This window comes from Vulpes lagopus, chromosome X (genome assembly GCF_018345385.1).
Source record: "Vulpes lagopus strain Blue_001 chromosome X, ASM1834538v1, whole genome shotgun sequence".
Taxonomy (NCBI): domain Eukaryota; kingdom Metazoa; phylum Chordata; class Mammalia; order Carnivora; family Canidae; genus Vulpes; species Vulpes lagopus.
Window position 1 is genome coordinate 86921914 of NC_054848.1, and position 16745 is coordinate 86938658.

General features: G+C 35.1%; 1 long non-coding RNA gene across 1 annotated transcript in view; it reads right to left on the minus strand.

Annotated features, from left to right (window-relative positions):
* Positions 1-4065: 4065 nt before the first annotated feature.
* The window catches only part of LOC121482394, an 84293-nt gene continuing 71613 nt past the window's right edge, over positions 4066-16745 (minus strand). The window contains exons 2-3 of the long non-coding RNA XR_005985599.1: positions 5748-5918; positions 4066-5021 (exon numbers count right to left, since the gene is read on the minus strand). This is a non-coding gene — a long non-coding RNA (uncharacterized LOC121482394). The remainder of the gene's footprint in view (positions 5022-5747; positions 5919-16745) is intronic.

Sequence of the window (16745 nt, forward strand, 5' to 3'; positions counted from 1 at the left end):
ACAGTATGATATAAATGTGTGTACAAATTAAGACAACTTCACTGTAGGGACAGTTATTTAGCATCTGAAATAACTTAGGTAGGAATCCACAAAACAGAAATAATTATTTAGCATTTCCAATATTATTGTCAAAATCAATACATAGAACTTGCAATTAAAATAAGAGATGTTAGAGATGTTAATATGTTTCATTACTAGAGAGATGGCTGGTTAGAAAGACTGTACAGGTCCTGCTATGCCTAGAAGAAGCAGGTATAAGAATCTGACAATCCCAACAACCTATGATCTTCTGTGCAGAGTTCAATATCTAGATCCCCATTCCCTGTGGATTCCCTGTCCCTCCTCTTCTGCCCCATGATGAGACTACCCCATGGGCTGTTCTTGCTGGAGGAATATCATTGTATCTACCCCAGACTAAACCTTTCCTACAAAGTGTCATTCTGTGTACCTCAGTGCAGAGTGGAAATTCACTTCAGCTACCTGGAGTCATAAATGTTTTTGTGCTTACAAATATTTGTACATATGACAGAATTTGGTCAAAGACCTATTTTCAATGAAGCATACCATAGAGTGGTGAGGTTTTGTGGTAGGAACTGCATAGCCTCTGCCACTTTCTAATTACCAAAGGCTCCCTTTATTTACCAAGAGGACTTGACAATTGTTAAAGGGTGAAATTGCCAATGGACTCTTGTGAAAGACTGTGTGATGCACCAGGCACTCTGCTAAGCATATTACCTACTTTCCTTTAATCTTTATAGCACTCCTATGATTTTTATTTTTTATCTTATTTTGATTGTCCTCATTTTTCTGTTAAGGAAACTGAAGCTGAAAAGAATTAGGTAACTTGGCCAAGATCTCACAGCTGCTAAGTGGTAGAGCTGAAACATTTATTCAGATCTATTTACTGTAAAATGTAAATGCAGTCTACTGTTTGCCAAAGTGTAAGACACATACATCTGTGCTATACATGGATTATTTTGGGTGACACACAGAGATAGCTTTTACAAATAATAACTGTGAGAAAGCTATTTTCTTAATCTTCTTTTTATTATTCTACTCGCCCAATCAAAAATGATCTCATCCCAGCCACTCTCTTTCATATTATTCTATTTTATTTTCTTCAGTGAATTTGCTCCAACTCAAATTAACTTATGTGCTTATTTGTACTAATTACTAGTTTCTGCCAGGTAGGGTCCTAGTGAGACCAGGTATCTTGAGTATCCAGGCACAGAGTAGGAGGACAACAAATATCAATTGTATGAATGACTGGATCACGTTGAGGAGAAAGTCCCAGTTTGGTGCTAACATTTGAAAATCTTCTTATTTCATAAATAGGAAATGGGCTTGGGATTAGAGCATTTTGACAGAAGTTAGAAATCAGAACTGTTCTTTGTGACTAGGAATCCTGACTTTCTACTTAAGCTGTATATATATATATATATATATATATATATATATATATATATAATATCCTTTTTAATCATATATATATAATGAGTGTATTGAGAGAAAATAATAGGTAAATGAGTGCAAGATGTTGGAAAGGTATGGCAGTGATTGGGATTGTTACATTCCATCATCAATTAAAATAAAGGAAAGAATATTTTGTAGTGGAGAAATAAGTAAAATGTGCTTAAAAATGCAATTAAACAATTCAGTTGAATAGTAATTGTCTAGGGTAGTTCCTAAGGAAATCTGTCATGGTTCCTACTCTATATTCAAATGGGAAGACAACATATATTAATTGCTATTGTTATAAGACAAAAGATCAAGATATAGATCATAATGCAAAAGGAAATTAAAAAAAGGAAATTTTTACAAAGGGAAAAATTGATTTGGGCTTGTGTAGAGAGGAAAAAATAGCTTCATAGGGGTGTAATGCAGTTGTGTTCTAAAAATAGACTCCCACTACACACTCACCTACTGATTCAACCATCAGTTGAAAGCCTACAGTGAGGAAAATCATGTCCCCAGCATTCTGGAAAAAACGACCCTAGAGGTGCTTCCTCCTTCTCTTAGAACAATCACAATCTAGGGAGGGCTTAATTTACAGTACCTATTCCCATATAAATTAATATAAGGTGAAAGCTGATTCAGAGAAAAGAGTGGCCAAATCGCATCTGAAGGGGAATGATCAAATCAAGAAAAACAGATGATGGCTCTTGAGTTAACTCTTTAAGGAGGAAGAATATATGCATAGTTGGGCAACCGAAGGATGCCATATTGGGAAGTAGAGGGAGATGATGTTAACTAGGTAATGAATGGTCAGAGTGGGAGCACATCTAGGTTTGGTGGGTTTTAAAGCTTATATAATTTGAGGCCCTCTGTAAGGGAAATAGTATGAAATTTTGAATGCAATTTTAGGTGCAAGCAAAAATATTTAGAAAGAGAAAAGCAATCTCAACAAACTTCAAGTTTTAGAAAGTTGACAAACATTTTTAACATCTAGAAACAACATTTTTATTAAATTACCACTTGAACACCTCTACAATACTTTTCTTTATACAAGTTTTGCCTGACACTTGTTGATTGCCTCTTCATTAGACAATGGTTTTGTAATATAATGTCCATGGAAAGAATAGAGGGATGATTTCTTTTAACCTGTAGTGTGATAGATAGGAATTTTTTTTCTAGTTTAAAACCACTTCTTTCAGCTTCACAAGTCATTATAAATAATGTCATGTAAATTTTTAGGATTGTCAAATTTGATAAAACTGCTATCGAATTTCTTTCAGATGTAAGCTGAAAGATTCTTTGACACCAGATTTTCTTGGGCAATGACTAATCTTAGACACTCTTTGAATTGATGGCACCCATTAACAAATTTGTCATCAGTATACTCATTATAATGGCAAATTATGAATTTTGTGTTATCCTTGTCAGTTTCTGATAACTTGTCAACTTCTTTTTAGTCAGATTATAAAAAGGGCTATGACTGTGATCCCTCCAATGCCATCTGACGTAAGGCAAAATCAGAGTGGAAGGAAACAGGGGTCCTAACTGAATTTAGTTAAAGTATGATACTTTTGCAGAATTTTCAGAAATTCCTGGCCATATGAACACAGAATATTTTTTTTATTCATGGGAGACACACACACACACACACACACACAGAGAGAGAGAGAGAGAGAGAGAGAGAGAGGCAGAGACACAGACAGAGAGAGAAGCAGGCTTCACGCAGGGAGCCTGATGTGGGACTCCATCCAGGATCTCCAGGATCACACCCTGGGCTGAAGGCAGGAGCTAAACTGCTGAGCCACCCGGGCTGCCCTGAACACAGAATCTTGAAAAGGGACCCATGCAGGTCAGGTATCTATAGATTAAGTTCAATTAGCTTCACAGAAATTGTACCTCTGGGTGAGATTTTTGAGATTTTTGAATGCCAAGATGAAGAGAGTAAACCTAAAAGTTATATTTGATGAAGAAATAAGACACATAGAATAAGGGATATAATACACTAAGGGAATATAAAATGTTAGTGTGGATTTTTAAAATGTAAATTCTAGAATAAATTTCCATACAAAGTGATATGCTAGGGGCCCAAGACCAACTGCTCTTTTAGGGGTGAACTTGCTTACCACGAAGATGCCACTCCTATAAAGGAACTATGACTACAATGTCTATTACCTTACTTTGCAGCAAACTGCATGAGTCAGGTCACTACCCTCCAGGATACTGACACGCCTGGGGAATCTAAAAAGCAATAAAGAATGGTTAAGAAAAATGTTCTAATGTGTTAAACGGTGAAAAGTACAGATCATTTTAGGGTTTATCAGCTAAATGCATCTTGAAGCTAAAATTTTTGTGGAAGAGCAAGCTCTGGATCGTGCTGCAGAATAAAACTTGAAGCTAAGTTTCTCCAGAGGGCAGTTCTGGAAGAAACAAAGAAACTGAGGTATTTTTTCTTTGTTATCACTAGTACAGTAACCTTTTCAGTGGTAGGCCCTGTAAGACTCTAGAGAATCTCTTTTACCTTCGGAAAAGGGAAGCATAACAGTAAAGCAACTGATGATACACAGGAGTAAGATTAAGCAACAAAAACTATGGCTTCTGTTTGTTTTTCTGTTCCTTTATTTTAAAGTGTGATATAGTCACATTCAGCAGGTATAGTCAAATTATTTTGTAGTGTTTGCTAGTGTTTATTGAATAAGTTTATAATGGTCACCAGATCTCAGCATTACAATGAGGCTTTCTAACTCTGCATTTCCAGCTCGAAGCAACATGTCTGAATGAGGGTCACAAATTTGCTCACATCACAACTCAGACTGGCAAAGAAAAGGAAATGCCTCTTTCAGAATAAAAGAGACATAAGAGAAATAACAACTAAAGATAATGTATATATAGACCGTGTTGGGATCCTGATTGGACCAAACTCAACTGTAAAAATGTGTTGAGAAGATCAGATCAATTGAAATTTGAACTGAGTATTAGGTGATAGTATGGAATTAACATTAATTCTGGGGAATGAGATGATGGCATGGTGTTTCTTGTAGCAAAAAGTCTGTATCATATGTCCTGAAGTATTTGTAGGTGGAATAACATGATGTCTGGTATTGTATTTAAAAGAGTCCAATACCCACACATTACAGAGTTAGGACCTGATAGAGGAAACAAAACTGGCCAAAGGTTGATGATTATTGAAACTAGTAATGTGGACATAGGAGTTCTCTACATGATTTTCTCTGATTTTGTGTAGGTTTGGAAAGATAGAGGGTTAGTCTTCTCATCCCCAGTGTTTCCCTTTTCTCCTTGTTGTGGCCCCAGCACTGTGCCTGTTCTTCTCAGCAGTATATTGAGTGGTGGCCTGTTTCTCTTGAACAGCAGCACAGAAGACACACTAATATAGGCTGAGGATCAATCTGAAAGCAACCCATAAATACATTCTGTTGGGCCGCTGGGATCAAGGAGGATCAGGAGGCACCAACAAAATGGCAGTGGACCCTCCATCTTGTCACCCTCGCCTTGGGACTTTCCCGCCACCAGCAGACCGCCAAGGACACGTCATCATAGGGAGACAGGACCTATGCAGGAAACAGAAACCGCACCTTACCCAAACCCCATATAAGGGCATAAGCAGTTATCACCCCATACCGATTCCACCAGTAATATGCCCTATCACCCTATACACACAACCCCTTACCCCTCCCCCTTAAAAAAAGCCCGCTAGTACTCCTCTGAGCCTGACTTCCCAGACTTGCGACGTCCCCTGTCTCACTCCCTTGCAGCCTGCGGAACGTCGCCCGAGAATGTGTCCATTAAAAGCCTGTTTTGGGGTAGCCCGGGTGGCTCAGCGGTTTAGCGCCACCTTCAGCCCAGGGCGTGATCCTGGAGACCTGAGATCGAGTCCCACGTCGGGCTCCCTGCATGGAGCCTGCTTCTCCCTCTACCTCTGCCTGTGTCTCTGCCTCTCTCTCTTTCTGTGTCTCTCATGAATAAATAAATAAAATCTTTAAAAACAATAAATAAAAGCCTGTTTCGACCAACTTTTGCCTGGCCTCTCTATTTCATTTCACTACCAACCGGATTAAACCAGACACATTCTGTGCAGGGTCTACACATACTGCCATGGGTATATCATAAATAGAGTTAGACAATATTATCTCTTAATGATAATGTTAGAACTGATGAATGTATTAAAATTTGAGTTCATACTCATAGAGAAATTTGGTTTAATAAATCACTCCAATAATAAATATCATGTATAGATCATGGACTGAACTAGGCACTGCAGCAATTGCTTTACTTACATGATTATTCTCACTTGCTCCTCCCATTAGCTTTGCAAGAATAGTAATATTATCTTCATTTTATAAATAATGAATTGCAGTAAAGTCACTTGTTCTGTGTGATTCTATGGCATGATGTTTCGTTTGATTTTCTGTTGAGGTCTTCCAGGTCATTTCTGTGATTATTTGATTCTAATTTAAAGGAAAAACAAAAATAGAAAAATAAAGGGATGTTTATTGCTTCTGTCCATAGTGGGAGGTGGGAAATGTGCTAGATATTTCACAAATGTTATCTCTTTTCACAGCAAGCTTGTGAGATAGAATCATTGATATTTTTCTCAATAGTACAGGTGAGAAACTGAGTGTCAGCCTTGTCAAGTAATTTCTGCAAGACCACACAGCTGGTAAATTTGTATCATCCTATCTGAGATTGTCAGTCTCTGAAGCCTGTGTCCTTCATAAAAACAATCTATCTATTATCTTAGAGAGAAGTAATAAATCCGTTCATTCTAGAATTCTATATGGAACACTGACTACATAGCCAGCCATATGTTGCATGCAGGGAAGAGTACAAGAAAGCTTTGATGAAATGATTCCCATACTTAAAGAAGTGTATAATCTATCTGAGGAGAGAGGAAGCATAAGCATACACAGTAACAACTAATATGAGAATGCATGCATGAGACGAACATTTTAACAGACTAAATTGCTCTTTATTAAAATGCAAATAGCAATGACAGAGTTTTGCACTGAAACCCTAATAGTATACATCAAGAGATTTCTCTTGTCCAAGGATGTACCTGGACCCTCAAAATTGGACAGATGCTGTAGTTATAGTTTCATTCTTTTCACTTATTCTTTGATTCCTAGCTAAAGGATTGATAGCTCTGAGACAGAGAGTAACGTTTTAGGCTTCATCAGACACTGATATCTCATATTCATTTATTTGACAACATGAGGATAGTGAACAACAGTAATGGGAAAGAGCACCAAGGGGATGACCTCCAGTCTCACTCCAAGAAAACTTTATTTCACAGTTATAACAAGTGGTAAGGGGATTTTTCCCCCTGAAAGGATACTTTATCTCTGACAACCAGGACACCCTCAGTAGTTCTTTGACAAGAAGTATGGAGGGCAATTCTGGAAGCATACAAATTTATCTTGCTTCCTAACTTGAAAGAGGAATTCAACCTCCCTCTTTATTGTTAATATCATAAGAATGTAGAAGACCTTCATTATAAAGAACCTCAGTATTCCACACAGTATTACCCTGTGAGTCAAATGTGGGTCTACAACTACTCACCTACTTACCTACTTGTCTGTTTCTCTGTCTCTCCCCCCCTCTCTGCACCATATGAGCATCTTTAATATAACTGCTATCTTTTTTTTTTCTCCAGACAAAGGCATTCTAACAGGCTTGACTCCATATTTCATCTGTTTGGCTGGGAATTATTTTATCAATTCACTTTGTATTTTTCCCATATGCTTATAACTATGCTTCTTTAAAACTATTCACTTAGAACAGATTTTTCCCCCTAATTTACTGGAATGGATTTTAAAATCTGTGGCCCTTCACCTAAAGTTAACGAGTATTATTACTGTGGCTGTTCATGGCAGTCAGACATATCACCTTGAATATTATTTCTTTTTCCTGTCTCTAAAACAGTGACAGCAGGTCTATTGAAGCTTTCTGCTTAATAACTTCATCCTGCAAAAATGAAAATTATTCACGGAGGAACCATTTATTCACTTGTTATGTGTACAAAACATTAAAATTCCGGCTGTCTTAAAAAACAGGAGCTGTCACAGAGTTAGGGTAAAATTGCGAGAATGTTCTGGTTAAAAAATGACACTTGGAAGGCAAATACAACACTTTAATAAGCTTAGGAAAGATGCCAGGAATTTAGTCCCTTTTGAAAAACATTGGCTATGCCAATTCCAAAGGATGCCAGGCATTTTCTCCCCTCAACAACCCTGGAACTGCAATATAAGTACAGTACTTTGAAAGGTGTTTGCAGTATTATGGAAAGTGCACGTAGAATTCAATTGCTGAAATCTGTTTCTGTCCAGATTAATAATTGGAGACAGAACATCTGCCAGTAACCTCTGTTTGGCTATATTCATTTAGATTGCCTGAGAGAGGTACAGATGCCTTTCTTTTTATTTCACTACACATTCAAAAGCTTTCTGAGAAAAAGAGGACTTTAAAATTATTTCTAATTTTTTTTCACAGTTATCTGGTTCTTTTAATCTAGCATATTCTTTTAGTCTAGCACACTACATCTAAACAGTTTTAACTCTCTGTATGGCACTGCTACCACAGATATTAGCCTGGCTCTAGGATTGGAGCATGTTGACAAAAATCATCCTTCTGACTGTCATCCTTAAAATGAATTATATGGCAAACATTTTGCCCCTAGAATGTCCCACAGAAAGAAAATGTGGTTCATTTTATAGTTTGGCCTTTTCAAACTATAAGAATATACCTACTTATACCTATAGACTAGACTATAGTTTTCCCCAAGTAGATATTAGCTTTCTTATTCTTCCTCTTGTTTTTATTGAAATAAAGCTCTCTCCTTTCCATGACTTTTGATTTTTCAAATGTTATAAGTCTGAAAACCTACACTGACATTAACCAATACCCTTTTCCATAAGGAGGGTCCTCCCAGGCTACGACAGAAGCAATGCCAAGAAACAGAAAACATAATTAGCTATTTGGGGCAGGAGGTGAATGTCAGAACTAAGACTTCTAAAACTGAGTCCTAAATTTGAGAAACAGGAAGATTTTCTGTACCTGCTGATGAGGTAGTAAAAAATGCTCATAGTATTTTTGCTCTACTGGCAGTGAAACATCAGTGCGTGAAAAAGTATTTTAGAAGCTATTCCTCATACTAGTGTTGGCTGAATAAAACTCAATATCCAAGTGTTGAGTCTCTATTGCTGTCAGCTGAATGTATCTGTCACTGCCAAATGCTTTACAGTTTCATCAGCCTTCAGTAGAATGCTCTATCAGCTGTAGTTGATGTGGGACTCATACCTAAAGCACAGAAGGCTGCTAATTTATCATTTTGACTTGAAACACAGAAAAAGAAAAAAAGCCATATTTAACTGGCATATATTTTTGGAAGTTTGATTCTGATCATTTGAACTTCAGGATAGCTAAAGATTAGCAGAACATGCCATTTATTTGTTTTTTTAAATAGGCTAGTTTTTAGAGAAGTTTTAGGTGCACTGCAAAACTAAGCCAAAGGTATGAAGGTTCTTTCATATACAGCCTGCACCTACCTACATATGCACCACCTCCCCCACCTATCTTATTTTAATATTCAAATAGCACATGCTGCCCCTTTTCCCCATTTCCCAAGGAATGTGCCAAATTGCCTGACTTTATAATTAAGGAAGGTTTCAAAGTTATCTTGATTGAAGATCCATCCTCATTCAGAACATTAGATGTCAATACAGTAGATTTAGGAAATTGGGGTGAAAGTATGCTGACTACAGGTTGACTACTCTGGATTAATTTTTCTGTTTTTTTTTTTTTGCATTTTAAAAATTAAAACTCTGATCTCTTCTTTTCTGGTGGAGTGCAGATAAGACATACAGTAACTTGAGGATAATGGTTACTTGAGTTTGGTTAATGGATGTGTATTTTGATTGATAAGTAAAGCTGGAACTAGGGCAAAGGGACTATGACTTTGTCTCAGGACATTAAAATTGAAGGGAGGCAAATAATGATAATACCGCTCATTTTCAAAGTATAGTAACCAGCATAAATAGGAATCTGCCAGAAAGTGGGTTGACTCATTTCTGTGAGCTACATCATGAATTTTAATTCAATTAATTCAAGATTATTGCATTGTCTTTACTATTGTTTACCTTTTGAATAAAACATCTGGCCCCCAAAGTCCTACTTTGACATCGTACAAATGTACATCAACTCTTACTTGTTTACAGACCAATTTTACTCTCAAAATTTTCTTATTAAATGTCAATTCTATCTTGAATTTATTGCTGTTATTGATTTTATCTCAGAGGCACCTGAGCTGCTTTGAGGTAATGGAATTACAATAGTAAGATTTTGTCAGCAAAAGTCTTTAAAAATTAATACTGCATAGAATTTAGTTATTTTAAAAATAAGAAACATAGTTGTTCAGTACTTTTTCAGTTCACCTGACTTGGGTAGATGACATAGACTGAGAAAGAATGCCAACTCTTTTCTGTATAGGGATTTTGAAGACTAACGTTTTGCCTATCTTGGCCATCAGGAAACTTATAAGGATACTACAGCATGGATATCAAAGAGTCAATAAATAGTATATCTCCCCTGTGGGATTTTTAATATGGCACTAATCCAGTTGGGAAAGAAAGGCCTTAAACAACTATTTTTATTAGGTTAAAAATGCTCTTGTTAACCCTATGCCACCCAAACACAGAAAATGTTCTCTAGTAATTTTCAACTAGGGAATGGTGGTGATCAATGGCCAGCTTTTTGAACTAGCATACCCAGATTAACCTTGTCAGATTCTGATGCCCTCCAAAGAGGGACTGCCTCTCAACAAAGAACTCAAACATAAATAAATGCAATAAATTTGATCCACACTCCCTGTCTGCAATACTAAATTGTCCAGCAAGTACAAGCTGGCTTGTGATAAATAAGTTTGAGTGGGTACATAGTGACAATATCAGATGTATGAAAGAGACAAATATTAACATAAATTTTCTCTCTGCAAAGATATCTAATGAGAACATTTGAGAAAAAATATAATTTCTGCTGTTGGGTATAGAATATATTGGAAAGGAACAAACACGGAGAAAGTCTTGTATATTCATAGTTGTAATATCTAATGATTAAACAAAAGGCACATTTTTATATTTGGAAGGAGACTTGTCATTATTTGTTATATTTTTCACAAGACAGAAAGATTTGCCTCTGTAGCTATTTTTACTATGAGGTTCTTATCTCTAAATTTTAATTCTCCAAAAGTTCTTTTCTGCAGAGATGTGCAGATGGTTTCAGGATAACCTTTGATAGTACAATCAGGTCAAAATGAAGGAGGCAAGAGAGACAGAATTTTCAATTTAGGAATACTGTGTTGGAGATGCAAAGCCTTATCTAGTGTCATTACTTGATTTGGAGCTTTAGAATTAAAGAAGAAAGAAAAATTTAAAAAACTTTGAATAGTCTGTAAAAAAAGGAAAACCATTATAAGTTCCCTATTCACAGAGTTGTAGTGTAAATCTAATGCCAAAATTACTTATGCTGCATGATTATCTATGTAGAAAATCATGAGGAGGGATATATATATATATATATATTTAAAATAATTATGCATATAGTTATATATAACTATTATATAATATACTGTACATGTATATATAATCATATATAGTTATTTTTTAAATAACTCCTGGTATTAATGAATGAATTTAGCAATTGCCTAGGTACAGAATTGTCACATAAAATGAATCATATTTTTATATACTAGCAATGAAAAAATCAAATTTTAGCAATATAAATCAAAATCTAAAATACAATACCATTTACAATATTCCCAAAGTGAAATATTTACATATATGTCTAATAAATTAAGTATGAAGAAAGTAATGAGAAACTGAAATAAATGGAGAAGCATACTGTGTTCATGGATTGGAAGACTCAGAACAGCAAAAATGTAAATTCTTCCCAAATTGATCTACAGGTTTAATGAAAACCTCGTCAAAATTCCAATAAGATGTTATGTTAATATAAACAAGATGCTTTTAAAATTTACATGGAAAAGTAGAGAATGTAGAATATACAAAACAATTTTGAAAGAAGACTAAGGTTGGAGGAATCTTGCTACCTGATTTTGGGACTCACTAGATAGCTATAATAATCAAGGTAATGTGGTATTGGTGAGTGGATAGACCTATAAATCAATGGAACAAAATAGAGTCCAGAATAGATCCAAACATATATGGCTGACTGATTTTTGACAAATGCAAAAGCAATTCAAAGAAGGAAGGATAGACAGTCTTTTCAACAATTGGATATACATAGGTTCAAAAAAAAAGAAAGTTCAACCTAAGCCTCATACCTTACATAAAAATTAACTCAAGGAGTGCCTGAGTGGCTCAGTAAGTTAAGCATCTGACTCTTGTTTTGGCTCAGGTCATTATCGCAGGGTTGTGAGATCAAGGAGTCTCCTTGGGATTCTCTCCTTCTTCCTCTGCCCTCTACTTGCACATGTGCACACTCTTTCTCTCCCAAATAAATAAGTCTTTAAAAAATTTTACTCAAAATGGTTCATGCTACTAAATGTAAAGTGTAAAACTATACTACTTTTAGTGAAAAATAGGAGAAAACCTTCATTGTTCAGAATTTGGCAAAAAGTTTTTCGGCTCAACCAAAGGCATGATCTCAAAAGGAAAAATTTAAAATTAGATTTCATTAAATTTAAAACCATTGCACTATGAAAACCCCATTAAAGGAGGGAAAAGGCAAGTCAGATTGGGAGAAAATATTTGCAAATCAACCCTCCAACAAAAGGACATATCCTGAACATTTAAAGAACTCTCTAAAATCAGCAATAAAAAAGGCAATTAGAAATGGGCTAAAGACAGGAATAAACATATCATCAAGGGGAATACATAGATTCCAAGTAAGCATATGAAAGGATGTTCAACTTTATTAGCCATTAAGGAAATTTAAATTAAAGCTACAATGAGATAGTACTATATACATAAAAGAATGGCTAAAATAGAAATTAGCAACAACACAAAATTTTGACAAGGATATGGAAAGAATGGAGTACTTTTACATTACTGGTGGGAATGAAAATGGCACAGTCACTCTGAAAAATATATTGGCAGTTTTAACAAAATTAAACATACACTTACCAGATGACCCAGCAATTTCAATCCTAAGTGTTTACTCAAGAGAAATGAAGGCATATATACACACAACATCCTGTATAGAAATGTTCATAACAGCATTATTTCTAATGCACAAAGATGTATAAAACCTAAATGTCCTACAACTGTTGAATGGTTGACCATGGAATACTATTCAACAATAAAATGAAACATTGATATATACAACATGTATGGATATCAGCAATATACTGAATTTTAAAATACCGGTTTCTTTTCTTTTTCAAGATTGCTCTATTTGGGGTCTTTTGTGTTTCCATATAAATTTTAGAATTGTTTGTTTTTGTTCTGTGAAAGATGGTGTTGGTTTTTTGATAGAGATTGTATTAAATCTGTAGGTTATTTTAATATAGACATTTTAACAATATCTGTTCTTCCAATCCATGAACATGTAATGTCTTTCCATCTCTTTGTGTTGTCTTCAATTTTTTTTTTATCAACGTTCTATAGTTTTCAGGGTAAAGATCTTTCACCTCTTTGATTAGGTTTATAGGTGGTTTTTTTGGTACAATTGTAAAGGGGATTGTTTTCCTAATTTTTCTGTTGCTTCATTATTGGTGTGTAGAAATGCAACAGATTTCTGCACATTGGTTTTGTATCTTGCAACTTTACTGAATGTATTAATCAGTTCTAGTAGTTTTTTTTTTCTAGTATTTTTTTTAATGGAGCTTTTAGGGTTTTCTATATAGAGTATCATGTCATCTGTAGATAGTGAAAGTTTTACTTCTTTCTTACCAAAGTGGATGCCTCTTATTTCTTTTTGTTGTCTGATTGCTGTGGCTAGGACTTACAAAACTATGTTGAATAAAAATGGTAACAGTGAACATCCTTGTCTTGTTCCTGACCTTAGGGGGAGAGCTCTCAGTTTTTTCCATTGAGTAGGATGTTTGCTGTGGGTTGTTTATATATGGCCTTTATTATGTTGTGGTATGTTCTCTCTAAACTGACTTTGTTGAAGGCTTTTATCATGAATGGATGTTGTACTTTGTCAATTCTAAGCCTCAGCTTATATTACAAAGCTGTAGTATTCAAAACAGTATGGTACTGGCACAAAAATAGACACATAGACTAATAGAATGAAATAGAGAACCCGGAAATAAACCCATAATTACATGGTCAATGAATATTTAACAAAGAAGGAAAGATTATCTAATGGTAAAAAGACAGTCTTTTAAGCTATTTGTGTTGGGAAAGCTGGTCAGCTACATGCAAAAGAATGAAACTGGGCCACTTTCTTCCATACATAAAAGTAAATTCAAAATGGATTCAGGACCTGAATGCGAGACAGAAAACCATCAAAACCCTAGAAGAAAACATAGGCAGTAATGTATCTGACATTGGCCATACAAATGTTTTTCTAGACATGTCTCCTATGATAAGGGCAACATAAGCAAAGATAAACTATTGGGGCTATTTTAAAATAAAAAGTTTCTGTGCAGCAAAGGAAAAAACCAACAAAACTAAAAGACAACCTACTGAATGGAAGAAGATATTTGCAAATGACATATCTGATAAAGGGTTAGTATCCAAAATATATAAAGAACCGATATAATTCAACATCCAAAAAACAATCCAATTTAAAAATGGATAGAGGACATGAAAACATCTCTCCAAAGAAGACATGCTGATCACCAACAGATACATGAAAAAATGCTCAACATCATTCATCAATAGGAAAATTCACAACAAAACTACAATGAGATATTACCTCACATCTGTCAGAATGGCTAAAATCAATAACACAAGAAGCAACAAGTGTTGAGAGGATGTAGAAAAAAAAAGGAACCCTCATGCACTGTTGATGGGAATGCAAACGGATGCAGCCATTGTGGAACACAGTATGGAGGTTCCTCAAAAATAGAACTAACTTATGATCCAGTAGTCACACTACTGGGTATTTACCCCCCCCCCCCAAATACAAAAACACTAATTCAAAAGGATGCATGAAAAAAAAAAGAAAAAAAATGAAAAAAAAAAGGATGCATGCTCCCCTATGTTTATATCAGCATTATTTACAATAACCAAATTATGGAAGTAGCCTGTGTCCATCAATAGATGAATGAATAAAGAAGTGGTATGTATAATACAATGGAATATTATTCAGCCATAAAAATGCAATATTGCCATTGGCAGTGACATGGATGGAGCTAAAGAGTACAATGCTAAGCAAAATAAGTCAGTCAGAGAAAGACAAATATCATATGATTTTACTTATATGTGGAATTTAAGAAACAAAACAAGTGAGCAAAGGGGGAAAAAGAGAGAAATGCAAACCAAGAAATAGACTCTTAACTATACAGAACACACAAACGGTTACTAGAGGTGGTTTGGGGGATGGGTGAAATAGATGAAGGGGTTGAAAGTACACTTAATCATGATGAGCACTGAGTAATGTATAGAATTGTTGAATCACTGTATTCTGCACCTGAAAATAATGTACCACTGTATGTTAACTAACTGGAAATACATATGTATAGAAATAGCCAGTTTCTAAAAATTACCTTGTCTATGATCTCATTTGTACCACATTCTCAAAATAACAATTATAGTGATGGAAACAGATCAGTATTTGTCAGGGATTTGGGTTGCCAGGAGTGTATAGCTCTAAAGGGACAGGATGAAAGAATTTCTTTGGTGGATGGAACAGGTCTGTGTCCTGATCATGGTACTGGTTACACAGACCTATGCATGTGATAATATTTCACATAATTATTCACCAAAAAAAAAAAAATCCGTGTAAACAGTGTTGCAATCTGAATAAAATCTGTGTTGCAGTGATGTTGGTTTCCTTGTTAGGTAATTGTACTATGGCTTTGTTAGATATTGTCACTGGGGGAAGCCAAGTGAAGGACACATGAGACCTTTCTGTACTTTTCTTGCAATTACTAAGTTAATTTCAAAATTTTTCAAAATAAAATATTGAAAAATGAACATATGACTGAATGAGTGCATATATACGTAAAGAAAGAAAGAAGTAATAAAATAAACAGTGGCCTGCAACTATGCTCAACTGTTGATTAGTGACAAGAAAATAAGAAGAAATGAGAATTTAGATATGATTTGTTTTATAATTTTTTCCTTTATGTAGAAGATATTATGCTATGGTCAAAGCTTAGTATCTTGATATCATTGGGAATCCAGAAGCATTGAAGATAACTGTTAAATATTTTACAGATCATTTTTAGGGTTGGCACAGGAAGACTGCAGATGGGCTCAAAGATGAACAAAATATACAGGTCTTTGCAAGACATCCCCAGCAATGGCATGATCTATAAGCCATTTGTTTCATTCAGGCTAAAATATCTGGAAAGCAGGAGTGGTCCTTTGGGACATGAGAAGAAAGAAAAGACTGGAGTGAAATTCTGTCTGATGACTTAGTGTTTGATTTTTGTCTTCTGGTGCCATTTATTACAAAGTAAATACCATACAAATAAAATTTTATTTTTCTAGTCCTTTTAAATAAGAACCAAAATGGCATGTGGTTAAGGGGAAATCTTTACTTAATGCTCAAGAATTCCTTTAAAAATAGCATGCTGTATAGATGCTACAGTTAATATATCCTTCCCATTGGTTGTGACTCTGTTCACTTGCCCAACAAATGCATATTTTCCAGGAAGACCTGTTTTCTCCCAAAGTTTGTATGAAATCAGAGAAGTGGGTACTGACAGTAAAGACAAAAGTGAATGGTGGCTGCCAGTGAGTTGTTAGGGATGAAGGACTTACTAGTATGCTTCACATGGGGACCATAGGTTAAAAAATTAGTAATATAATCTCAAAATATTTGATACTATTCATGATTATTCTTTCAAAATAAAGGTTTAGTCGCTGCTTGCCATCATAAAGTAGTATTCCTTCCTTTATCAAAAGAGAACATTGATACTTTTGATAAAAAGCAGAATGCCCCCAGTTAATCCAACAAACATTTATTGAATGGCTACTATGTGTCAGTTACTGTGATAAGCGTTGGGCAGAGCCCAATAAACAACACATAGAAAGTCGTTGCCTTCATGAGGTTTATCACATATCAAGGAAAGAAAGCATTAAAAAAGATCCTTCATTTGTTTTGTTTTGTTTTTTTAAATAAAGATTATAAAGACTGACATT